Raw genomic sequence first — 12,619 nt, 5'->3', positions numbered from 1 at the left:
ATTGGTAGAACAGTTTGAACAATTCCTGTTTCAAGTGATTTTAAATACATATACCACCTAATCCCAATAGGAGACACTGTTGTGTAGCACATACCAGATTGGTGGAGTAAAAATTTAAGCTGTAATGAATAATCCTCTCTGTGTGATATCTCTTTCTGTTATCATAAATATAGTTCCTGCACCTGGAAATGCTGCCTAACATGTAGCTTTAGTGGTAGCAGTAAATAGGCCAGGCTGGGCTCAGATATTTTAAAGTTCCACCAACTTTTCAGTTTGGGTTTAATTAAACACATTAAGAGAACTTCCATTGATTATTTGTTCTCAACTTGTAAACACACTAACAGCAATTGAGACTCTACATCTGGCTCCAGAAGGACACAAGTAGACAGAAAAAGCAGCGGATGTAACAACCATGCGATGAACAAACAACTTGCCAGTGGTGGAAGATTAACAAGTGCCTTAAAACTATACTTAGACACACAGTATGGAAGTTTCTGCCACTATGGGTCTCTCACATCAAAACAATAACACAATAAGTAGTTTGATGACATCAAGAAGTTTTGAAGAAGTTTGAATTGTAGTCTTCACCACTGTTGCCTTCATTGCACTCATCTTCTCCTGGTTAGGTTTCCTTCAGTGCCGAATTATCTTCATTTACTCAGATTGTTTCTCTGACAACTTAAGAGGCAGCTTTTTCCCAGGAGCCAAATTATCCACAGACATCTCCTCATCCCTGAGTCAAGTCCTTCTGAAGTCCACAGTGTTTGGGGTCTCAGCTTTGAGTTATTGTGACTGCAGCAGAGCACGAGCTGTTCAAAGCTGTTGCGGTGTTGTCTGCAAACATCAGGAGTTTGACAAAGATGTGAATCATTGGTGCACACGGAGAAGACCAGAGATCTCACATCAACAGGGCTTGTCAGTGCCTACTGTAGGTGTTGATGTTAGCTTCACTTTCTGCTTCCCGCCTGTCAAGATGTTGGCTAGGTGTGGTGAGGATGAAGCCTGTATATAGTGTGTGTGAATTGGAGTGGGTGACGTGCGGCTGCCTGGGTATGTTATACAGGACAACACATTCACATTGTCAGTAAGGTCTTTGCAGTGTGGGTATTGGGTTCTTTGTAGCTCGTGACATCACACTGTTGTCGGATCATTGACTGTTAACATTTATATTTTTTGTGTAACTCCTCTCAGCTACTCATACTTTCTTTGTCAATGCGTTTTTGTACCTCCAATTCTGTAGGCCTCTGGACCCGGTGAAGCTGTCTGTGTTTGGCTGTGATCTTTGATTTATCATTGTTGTATTTCTGCCAAGTACAACACATTCAAAGGTACCAAAGGGCGACTGGCTAAAAAGGAAGGTCTTGGTCAGCTTCCAAGCAAACTTTGGTATGGTTCAATTTTGGTGGACCAACTACAAGGTTTTGTGAGAATAGATTTAATTTTTTCCTTTCATGCTGGGCAAAAGACTCAAACTACAGGCGTGAAAGTGAGCTATGATAGTTCCAGGATCAGACAGAGTGCCTGACATTTGCCCGACATTTGCATTTTTTCCCCCATTGTCCAGTCAGTTCAGATTTGTGAGTTTCCTTCGCAGCAAAATTATGAGTGATCATAGCAATATTAACAAAGCAGCAATAAAAGAGGCAGTGCAATTGCTCTGTGTGATTTGGGCCAAAAGGTGCCCTGTGGAGGTTTTGACCCTTGGAGTGCTGTGGAGCAGTGTTTTTATGAGTAGTTTCCTGTTTTGTTGGAATGGGCCTCATGTAAGAACATTTCATCCTCAACCTCTCATACTTTTTTTCCCGAGGTTTACTCGTGTTCCAAGTCAGATTCACCAAACTCTCTTGACTGGATGAACTTATTTGTTTCAGCCTGATGAAAACCACGTGGTTCAGGAGATTTCATCATTAGCATAATCGATGCCCACCTGTGACAATGTAAATTATGCATAAAATAGTGTAACAATGTAAACTTTGTGATTTTGTTGCAAAGCAATTTGGCAACATTGTTTAACCTAAACATTCAAGCCAATAAAGCTTGAAGTTGAACTTGAATTATAAAAACCCCAACAGAATATTAATTTGACATTAACTTCATTTTATTCTAGTTAATTATGGTATCTTATTAAACTCCAAATTACTTCTAATTAACTCATTATGATTTCAGGCAAAATTTGCGTTTTTTATTTCTTGCAGAGAAGGAGAGACTACCTGCACATGATTTGTACGACATGTCTGGACCACATGTGAATTTTGTTCATACCAAAGAGAAAGTTCTAAGTATGACAAAATTCACTTGTACGTGCCTTATAGCGACAAATCTGTACAAGTAGTTCTTGCATGAGGTCCAAGGCATTTTGGCGGGAAATGTGAATGCAACCATGACTTTGTGTACAAGGAGAAGAAGAGAAAATGCTTTTGGTGCTATAGCAGCATGCAATCTGTGTGTGCCACTTTATGTTCAAGTGCACTTGTGGATGCGTGTATGTGTGTGTGTGATTTATTGTTTGTGTTTGACTTTTTGCACAGTTCCAACGTAACCACATCCAAAGTTCATTGTAACCAGACTGAACTGGAGGAGTTCAGCAGATGGAGCAGGGGTTTTCTGAGACTTTTAGCTACAGATAGTGGCTCAGAAAGTCCCTTAAAACACGTCATATCATCATCAACAATCAATGAAAAGTACATGTTTATGGCATGCTCACATTAGTACAGATAAGGTTATTGACCAAAGGCTGGTGTCACCACGTAATTTTTTTGTTTAGTTAATGGTGATGTGTATTTATACTCACTGTCCTCTTTTGGCCGCCGCTGGCTGCCTTAGAGTATATTAATTGCTTATAGGTGCTGGCATCCTTTTGTTCTTTAGTGTGTGTTTTTTGAGCTGAGTAACTGTCTTTGAACAAGAACCCCTTTTGTTTCGTTTTGTGTATTTGTCAACACCTATATAGCCTCTTTTTGTTGTATTTTCTTGTGCAAGCACAGTAATTAAACCCTTGACTTTAACCGGAATATTTCAGTTGTCTGACTCCACCTCATTTCAATCCCAATCACTTGTTACTGCCCTACCTTAACGAGCTGGGTCGTAACAGTCCATTTGACTTTTTAGCTATCCCTGTGCAGAAGATAATCAGTGCCCAGCATGGACACGAGGGATTTAGGCAATGATAACTAAATAAAATAAGAAGAATTAATATAGGCTACAGTATAATGTAGTGAGATCGCGAGTTAAACAACAAAATGATCTCACCTCAAGGTCCGTTCAGTGGCTGCTCTGGAGCTGATAATCCATCGTGGATGAAGTAGCCTTTTTAAAGCACTCAGAAGAATGAACATTTGAATGTCTACAATTCCATGGCAACTGGGCAACTCCACCTGGTGAGGAAGGTTGTGTGATATGGTCGAAAACCTTAGAGCAGCTACTAAAGGGACCATGTGGTGGGATTGTCTTGACAGCATAGAATGTATTTTTAAAGCACACAAACCTGGTCCTTACACAGAAGCAAAATGGGAAATTACTAAAAAATAATTAAAAACACTCACAAAAGTAGTGAGAGCAATATCCATAAAATAAGACAAAAGACCCAAAGCAGCACATTTACATATATAATAAGATAGAATAATATACTGGCCCATTCAGACAAAAGAATATTCCTTGTCTCTTCACTGGCAGTTTGAGGGCCATCTGAGCAGGCAGGTGGTGTGCGGTTTATAGATTTGTTGATGCAGCCCACACATTGGTAGGCAGGGGTATACATCTTTAGTAGCTTCCTCTGAAAAATGTCCAACAGAGACTACTTGTTTGTTTGAACAAACTGAGTTGGATGTGGAGCAAATCATTTTGGAAGTGATGTTGAAGGAGAGAATCAGAATCTCCCACTGCAGTGAAGCGCCTGTAAATGATTACTCAGAGTGATAATACTTACATGACTGTTGTGAAAGACTCCTTTCTTAAACTTAAACTTATGTGTACATTTTCACTGCTGATTTGTGTTTGTAGCCGTCCTGGCAAGGCAACGGCATAAGACTGATCCAAGTAATCATTCTTATGTCATGGAATGGGTTCAGTGCATCACAGCAAAAATGGACAAACAGTAAAATGGACACAAATCACAATATGTGAAGGCATCTCATAACCATGAAGCTAAAGGAGTGGACTTATGTGTTTTTGTTACTGATGACCACTTGCTTTAGAAAAGAGAAGCTCATTTTACTTTGGATTGCCATGCATGTATGTATTCACTAACAAAGACCATGCCTATGAACATAGAAGATTTAAAATGGTTTATTTCTCGTAATGGAGCTGAGATAGATTGTACGAAAAGAATGGATCAAGTGCCCAGAGGGCGGGCTGAGGGATGTAGTGATGGGGGAGAGGGTTGAGGGATGAGGGGTAGGGGTCGACGTGTGATGGATGAAGGGTTGAGGGGAAGACAGACTCTGGATGGGGGAGCCGTCTCTTAGTCTGCGGATGTGCGGAAACCCCCAAAAGAACTTCAGATGGAAAGGTGTGTGTGAGCGTTTCTGATATCATGTAGGTAATTGCGGATGTAAATGAAGTATTCCGGTGAGGACCAGCGGCCAAGGATTTGATTGCATTGTCTGGGATTCCCTTGCCTGGAGACGGTGAAGGCAACTCTGATGGGGAACGGATGCCCAAAGTAGAGTTTGGGGATATGCTGGATTTGGATAGAATTTGGCAGAGGAATTGGTGAATCCAGAAGAGTGTGGCTACTTCCCTGTTTCTGTGACGAACAGAGGATCTTGGGGGGAAGCGTGGCTGGCTATTCTTGAGTCTACAGAGTCGTATAGGTTTGTACGGACTGAGGTAAGAATTGAGTCGGAAGTGGTAGATGGATTGCGGTAGACCGGAATGGTTGGTTTTGCTGTGTTTGAGGTGATAAATCAGTGTCTGTGGATTGTATGGAAATGTCGGGCCACGGTGGTGTGTAGACTCGGATGGTAGTGGAGGCTGGAGGTGATGAACTCTGAGCAGCGCAAGAAGCCAAAATGCCAGTAGGAACATGGATTCTAGGACTCTGTCCGCGTATGGAGTCAGATAACCCGATCTGAGTGAGAAAGAGTCAGTGATAGTGTTTTCATGGCCTGGGATATGGGAGGCTTGGATGATGCTGTACTGGAAACCAAGGTGAGCCATGAATTGCATTATGTCTGGGCAATGGGACCATCCTCTGTTAATTATGTCTACCACTGCACTATGTCTGAGTATATTGTGATAGTTTTCTTGGACTGTTTAGACAGTGCCAGTAGTTAGGGTAAAAACACTTAGGGAAACACTTCAAAGTGCTGGTGATATCTGCCTTGGATGGCCAGGCTCCTTGCCCTGCGGTGCGAATGGGGGCGATTGCGTGATCGATGGTTGAGTATCGTGTGGGAATTGCACATGAAAATGTATGGTGAAGTGTTAGATGGAACCAGAAGATGACACCAACGGGAACCCGGGATTGTGGTGAAAAACTTGCAACAGAGAAGAGTGGGGCTGTTAAAATCACTCATTACTCGGCGCGTGCAGGCCTTTATTATACAGTTTATGGTGCAGGCACATTAGGATAAAAAGGCGTGCTCTTCTCTTTCTTTCAGTGTGTTACCATTTTTATTTATTTGTTTTGTTTTATTTATCTATTTATTTTTTTGCGTAAGTAGGTGTACGTTTCGACTGAAGTACTGTAGTACTGGAGACGTTTCTCGATGCCGGGCTGTTTCAGTTGATACCGTAAAGGTACAGAGTGCAATGCCCATCCCTACTGGTTGGGGAGTGATTGATGGTGGGGGAGCTATGAGAGGCTGTCTGCGGGAAACGGTTGGGTTTGGAAGTGTGGAGCTGCTGCAGGAGGTGGAGAGACTGCGAGGGTGCATGCTGAGACTGGATCTGATGGCGCGCCATGAAGGTTGCGGTTCAAGGAGGGTTGTGCTGCAAAGACGCGGCAATAACCTTGGGGTCTGGGGTGCCCCAGTATGTCCCTTGGTTGAACTGCTGCATGCGGCCGGCAGTTTGGGACGAAAAGAGGATGTGGTAGATGTGGAAACCACTGCCGCCGAACCGCATGGCCAAGTCTAAGATTAGGGACAGGTAGCCTTAACATCCAGCTCTGACCGGCGGTTGGGGAAGACTGAACTTATGTTGTTGGGGTAAGAAAAAAACGGGAGCGAAATTCTACAGGTATTAGTTCTTTGGATCTCGTGGGAAGTGGTTGCTTGAAATCGATAGGGCTGAGAACGGTTTGCAGTTCCCTTGGAATAAGCGGGTTCTGTGAGGATGGATAATCGGTGACGTGAGTTCGATGTGGTTACTGGCGAGAATCTTTGCGTGAAGAGGGTGACACTGGGGATGGTCTGGCTGGGCCCGTGGGGCGCACCAGAGGTGTTGTTGTGGCTAAAGTGAAGTGATTAGATGGGGGTGGAAAAGTGGAAAGAACCGGATGGCGTGGCAGTGGGTGGAGCAGTGGAGAAAAGGGGTGCGATAGAAGACAGAAAAGTCACATTTGATGCATTTCGGATATGGGGAGGGGAGGGGGAAGGGAAGGGGAAAAGTATAGACAGGAGGAATAGTCCGGTCGATGGCGTTTTCGTGGATCTCGTGTGTAGGTGTGGTCTGGGCGGCTGCGGTAGCCAGTATCGGGGGTCTCATGTATAGATGCAGTCTGGGAGGCTATGGTTGCTACCGGTAACGGGGTAGGAAGGACTGATGGTGCCAGGGGAGATGGGATAGAGAAAGTACGAACAAGGGAAGAAGAAAGGATGCAGGGATGGAGGGATACATGTGCTCGGATTGATAGTGATGCTTGAGAAGTAGAAAACGGATGATAATTTTTTTTATGCATTTGGGATATGGGGTGGGGGTAGGGGAGGGGGAAGGGTGGGGGTAGGGGAGGGGGAAGGGTGGGGGTAGGGCAGGGGGAAGGGAGGGGGAAAAGGATAGACAGGACGAGAGGTCTGGCTGATGACGGAGTCGTGGGTCACCTGTGTGGGTGCGGCCTGGGTTTCTGCGGTAGCTGGTATTGAGGCAGGAAGGACTGATGGGGCCAGAGGAGATGGGATAGGGAAAGTAATAACAACGAAAGAAGAAAAGATGCAGGGATGAAAGGATGCATGTGCTCGGGTTGATAGTGCTGTTTGAGACGTAGGAAACGAATGAGAAAGAGGTTGGGGTGCAGTTGGGTTCGATACGACCTGGCTCTGTGTGAGGGCTGTTGTGTGGTTGTATTCTGCGTCTTCAGCTGGGGGATGCACCGCAGAGTCGTTGGCATTGCCCCGGAAGTAGAGCTGGTGACCTGAAAGTGCTGTTGGAGAGTTGTGTGCGAATCCTTGTACAGTAGAAAAAGTTTCTTTGTTCTCGGAAGGAGTTGTTACTCCGGTTGAGTTCTTGTTGGAGCCGGACGACTGTCCATTCAGAAATGTTCAACACATTCTCATCTCAATGCGTCATAACTGATGCTTTCAGACAGCGTGCCAAAGCGTAAGGATTTTATGCTAAAGGTACCCTTCAGCATCTGTATGAAACGCCCCCATTTGCTACGTTGCAGCAACACAAGGGGGCTCGACATTTCAGATGAAGTTGTTCGGGGGAAGGCGAAGACTCCTTTATATTGGACGTTAGGTGCTCGTCAAACATGTTGCTGTCCAAAAGATTGAGAATGAGTTCTGAGTCTGTTGTTGGAGGTAAGTGATTTTGTTTTTGTCACGCTCATGAGAAAGCTGTGTCAAGGGGAGGTGAATGGAAAAGGTGTGCTTAAGTACTTGGTGTGCGGAAATTGTATGAGTTCGAGGCGTGGCCTTAGTTCCCGAATCTAATTTATGAAACTTCATTTAATGCAATCTTTTAAATGTAAACTCTAAAATATTTTACGTTTATGTATGACTAACTTTTGTTACCATACACTCCTTCAGGCATTCTGCAGTGCTTGTAGAGGTGCAATGTACTGAGGTCCAAAACCACCTGTCCAGAATGATGTGATGTGACACTCCAGTCAAAGCCAGTCTCAGTGAGGATGACATGCTCATCTATTATAAGCATAAAAGATGTGTGGAAAGACTTTGTTCCTGATTGAAGAACTGGAGGTTTAGTCTGCTTGAATTAAGCCAGTTACAACCCATTCTGATGGTAACAAGATTTTTGGGCAGAAACAAATTATCCAATGTGTTAGCTCCTGCTGGAGACACTACAGCACAGTATTTAACCATACAAAATATGAATTTGGAGCATACTGTTGATGCAAATGTACATCGCAATAGTAGATAATGCTGCAGGAGTTGTTTTTTTAAAAAAACATTTCAATGCACTTAAATAACTAACATGAAATCAGCTGGAGAAACTTTTCAAGCTTACATTGAGATTTTGTTTCTCAAAAATATCCCTTTAAGGTGCTTTCAGCACTAAAGCATATTTATTGCAAGACACCGTTACTGTAAGTTGAAATGCTCCACTGGAGAATAAGAAAGTAAAGGACACATTCACTTTTGTCCACTAGATGTCACTAAAGGTCCACAAAATTTTCTATACTGACTGAAGTACAGCAGCCACACAGGCAGTGGTTGTGGGTTGTGAAAGGGGCTATGGGAAGTTCATGTGTTGTAGAACCTTTGCAGCAAAGTGAATTAGTGAATGAAGGAGCAAATTCAGATGCAGCTTTTAACTTCTTCTTTTAGAGAACATCACTATTTCATAACAAAAGACAGCAGAACTGACAGCCAAGTTTGGCAAGGAGCAAAGCATGGCACTCCTTACATCATAATGTTCAATACAGCAGAAAAAAGCTAATAAATAAATAAATAAATAAAAAGAATACTCTTTTTTATACTAACTAATACTAACTTTTTTTATTTTTTATTATGCCTATATGCAATATGGGGAATAACAAAGGTGCACTTCATTCATTCATTCCTGTAAATGCTGACTATGACTTTCACAATGACTTTGAAAATGTTTTATTAGCCAGCATCACATTTAGCGCAGTGCACTTAGGTCATTTCTAAAAATTCTCATTCAAAAGTTACAAAATGGGGATGACATATGCTGCAATACAATTGTTAATAATGAACCCAGAAAATAATAATTTTCATGCTTATTTGCCTAAAAAAATAATAAAAAAATTACGCATCAAGGATATGGTTTAAGACATCTTTAATTTGGAGCTCCGCACATGTGCAACTTTACATTCCTTGCATGAAGTGAGAGGTGTAATGATAATAATAGTCCCCTGTGATCATCCCTTATAAATATTCACGAGGCCTTTCATGCGGAGACGGTTTGTTTTTGTTTTGTGTGCTACGATCCAAAATTAGCAACTTCCCCTGGGACAAAAGAGTATCTTTGTCCATTTTACAAACAGGTTCTCCTAGCAGAGGAAGCCAGGGAGACTCTCTTACTGCTTAACTGCTGTTGCTGTTATATGGTAAGTGGAGCAAAAAGTGTTTGTGCCAATATGACACGGAACATAAACAAAGGCGTATTAGACGTGCATGGTACCAGGGAGAAAATAAGATCATTTCACTTCGCTTGAACCTGAGAGCAGATGAGTCGTCACTTGAGGGAAAAAACATCTTTGCACGTGAAAGATTCATTGAAACCTCTCAAATCACATTTTACTTTGTCTAGGTTTTTTTTACTCCCATTAGAGAAGGTGGAAGGTGAAATGAAATATAAGTAGAGCTAGTGACTGTGCTAGTGTGTTGTATATGTACAGTCTATTTATTTATTGATTTTACAACTCATGGTGCATTTCTGAATTATAGAGTACCACAGTCACATCACTGCTCTGAAGAAAAACATTTTACTCTGTATAATAAGCTGGTCTGTCTCCGTCCATTCACCCATCCGTCCGGCCGTCCCCTCCACTTTGTATATGCCACTCAGAGCTGAGTTCCTTGTGATATCGATTGATCTCTGTGCTGTCCATCCTTCTTTAAGCCCCTCGATCCCCTCATCTGTCAAAGAGAAATGGAGACACAAAGAAGTTGTCAATATCCTCTCATGCTTTCAGGAGCATCCCTTCACAGGAGAAAAGCAATGATGAAAGCCCACAGTTCATTTCAAGATATTGTCCAAGTTTTCTTCAAAGTAAAAGTGAAGGAACCGATTTTAAGTCTCACTTTGGGGTGTTATTTCTATGTAGATGATGAAAACTAATGAGGGGCAACAAAGTAGACAGTGCCACTGGCTGGATCCATCCCTACATCCACATGAGAACTGATTTATTTTGAAACTGACAGCAAGCAACAGCAGGCAGAACATGGCAAAGACTCCTGGCTCAGGGTGAACATGTTAGAAGTGCAGTTGTATCATTGGATTCAAATTTGACTGTGACCCAAAAAATCATGCACACTGTCAATCACTCGTACTAGCTTTATTTCAGATGTTTCACTGACTCAGACCCTCATCAGGTAGAATGCATACAGGAAAACATCACCGGGACTGTAAACATAGCCTGGCGGAAAACCCACCAATCAGAGGGCGCCAGCAGAGCCTTCATGCAGCCAAGCAAATCAAGGCCAGTGAGTAACAAAGTTTACATTACAAGAATAATACGTTTACAAAGATAAACTACATATGTGATATTTTACAAGGCTGAAACACCATAGAAAGTACAATTCAAAGGAAGAATCAAAGAGGTACAGTGTTATACAATAAGAAGTTTAAATGTCAAAAGATAGATGGATATTTGGTTTACATGCATATGGTACTGTTTGTTACCTTATAAAGGTCTGAGGAAATAAAGTGTAAGTGATTGACAGTGTGCAGGATGTCTTAATCCCCCCCCCCCCAAAAGGAATAATTACTAAAATCCATACATTTTTGTGTGTGTGCAGGTCTGTATGATTGATGCTCAGACTGCAAAAAAAAAAAGAGAGAGAGAGAGAGAGAGAGATCTGTACAGAGAGAGAGAAGTGTACAGACAAACAAACACCTCTGTGCATGAACTGAAATGTCAGTTAGTGCCAAAATATTATATATAGAGAAGTTATGATATAAACTCAAACAAGTCCTGGTACTACAGTACAGTATTTCAGTGAGTAGTAAATAAAGGCCGGCAATGCACGAGCATGTGAACGTGCACACGCATGATGCGCGTAACAGGAGTGCACATGAATACATTTTTTATTAATAAAAAATTATTAATAAAAAATTAGTTTAATAAAAAAAAAAATTGGGGATCATAGCAAGGTTGAACAACAAAAGGTGAAGACTGGTGTGAAAAGGGGGGTTTGTGTATGAGGGATGTCTGGTGTTATCCTCTAAAAGCGGATGTTTGGGAGTGGCTTTAGCAGTCTGTTGTATATATAGAGGATTAGTTTTGGAACAGCGTGAAACAGGGTGACTGTCCGTATCGGACAGAGCTATCTTCGTGCAGAACAACAGCGCCATCTTTGCAGCATCACAGTCATGGGCGTTGCAGGTAATCAATTAGGAGTAACGACTCCAAAACGACGTATAATTATAGATCCTGTTGCAATGAGTATGGCTCCCAGAAAGAAGACTCCCCCAACAACATTGGCTGATTTTCTGGACCGAAAGGCCTGGGTGCCTCAGTTTGAATGGGGGGTGGAAGATTTTAGAATGTCGGGATTCTTGTTTGAGCACGAAACAGTTCATCTTTATACAAGAGAGCTTGATGAAATTTTTCTTCGTGAAAGCGCACCGCACATTAGTTTTTCAGCCAAAGACTGGAATTACTTCAGAAACAAAGTCTGTAAAGATATGAGTGCTTCAAAAGGAGTCTATACCACACAGTGGTGCGGCTCTGTGCCTGGAGAGCTCTACCGTGTAGAGACAGACATTGAAGTCTACGACCCAGAATCCTACATCTTTTTTAGATCATGCAAGGACGATTCTATCATTCAAAATGCAAGGATGGGGACCCCAGAGGAACAAAAAGGCTACCCCATCATGTCTAAAGAGTGGGAGACGTGGTTCAGCACTGGCTTTGAGGTCCAGTGGGGAGAATGGGATAGAACCCTTGAAGTCTGCTCGCACATTGATAAATTCTTCAGATGGTATGAACCTTATGTTAGCTATGTAGGGATCAAAAGAAAACTTTTTGGTCCTGAGGACAAGCAAGATGAACAACAAACAACACCGCAGACAACCTCAAAGACCTCCACAACGTGGCTGCCGGTGACATTGTTTTAATTAAAATGTTTTGTACAGGTACGAGGACATGTGCAGTGTGCGAGGGTCTATCGAGCACCCCTAAATATTTTCCATTACTCCAGGAAGACGTCATCGATAACTCATGGGTGGAGGACTATGGCAAAGAACTGGGGAAAAGAAATTTAACATTTCTCGTTCCTGAAGAAAAAACAGATGAGGACAAGAGCAGGGTCAAGCCGTTTAAGGGTGCCTGTTTGGACGCTCTGGACTGTTGCGACAAGGACACATCTCCTAACACTACTGCTAGCAGTATTATACAGGTAACCGTAGCTTATTATTTATACAATATACTGCAACAAAAAGCTATACAAACATGTATATATTGCACTTATACAGATGAATGGAGCAGAAAACAACCTCACACGTGCATTGACATGCTGCCCTAAGGGGGAAATTACACAGAAGCTTTTTAACAAAAATTTCGCTGATGCTCAAAAGTACGTCCTACGTG

This window comes from Micropterus salmoides, unplaced genomic scaffold, assembly GCF_014851395.1.
Source record: "Micropterus salmoides isolate LMB-PRFRI ecotype aquatic unplaced genomic scaffold, ASM1485139v1 Ms_hic_scaffold_5, whole genome shotgun sequence".
Classification (NCBI taxonomy): domain Eukaryota; kingdom Metazoa; phylum Chordata; class Actinopteri; order Centrarchiformes; family Centrarchidae; genus Micropterus; species Micropterus salmoides.
This window is presented reverse-complemented; position numbering follows the sequence as displayed.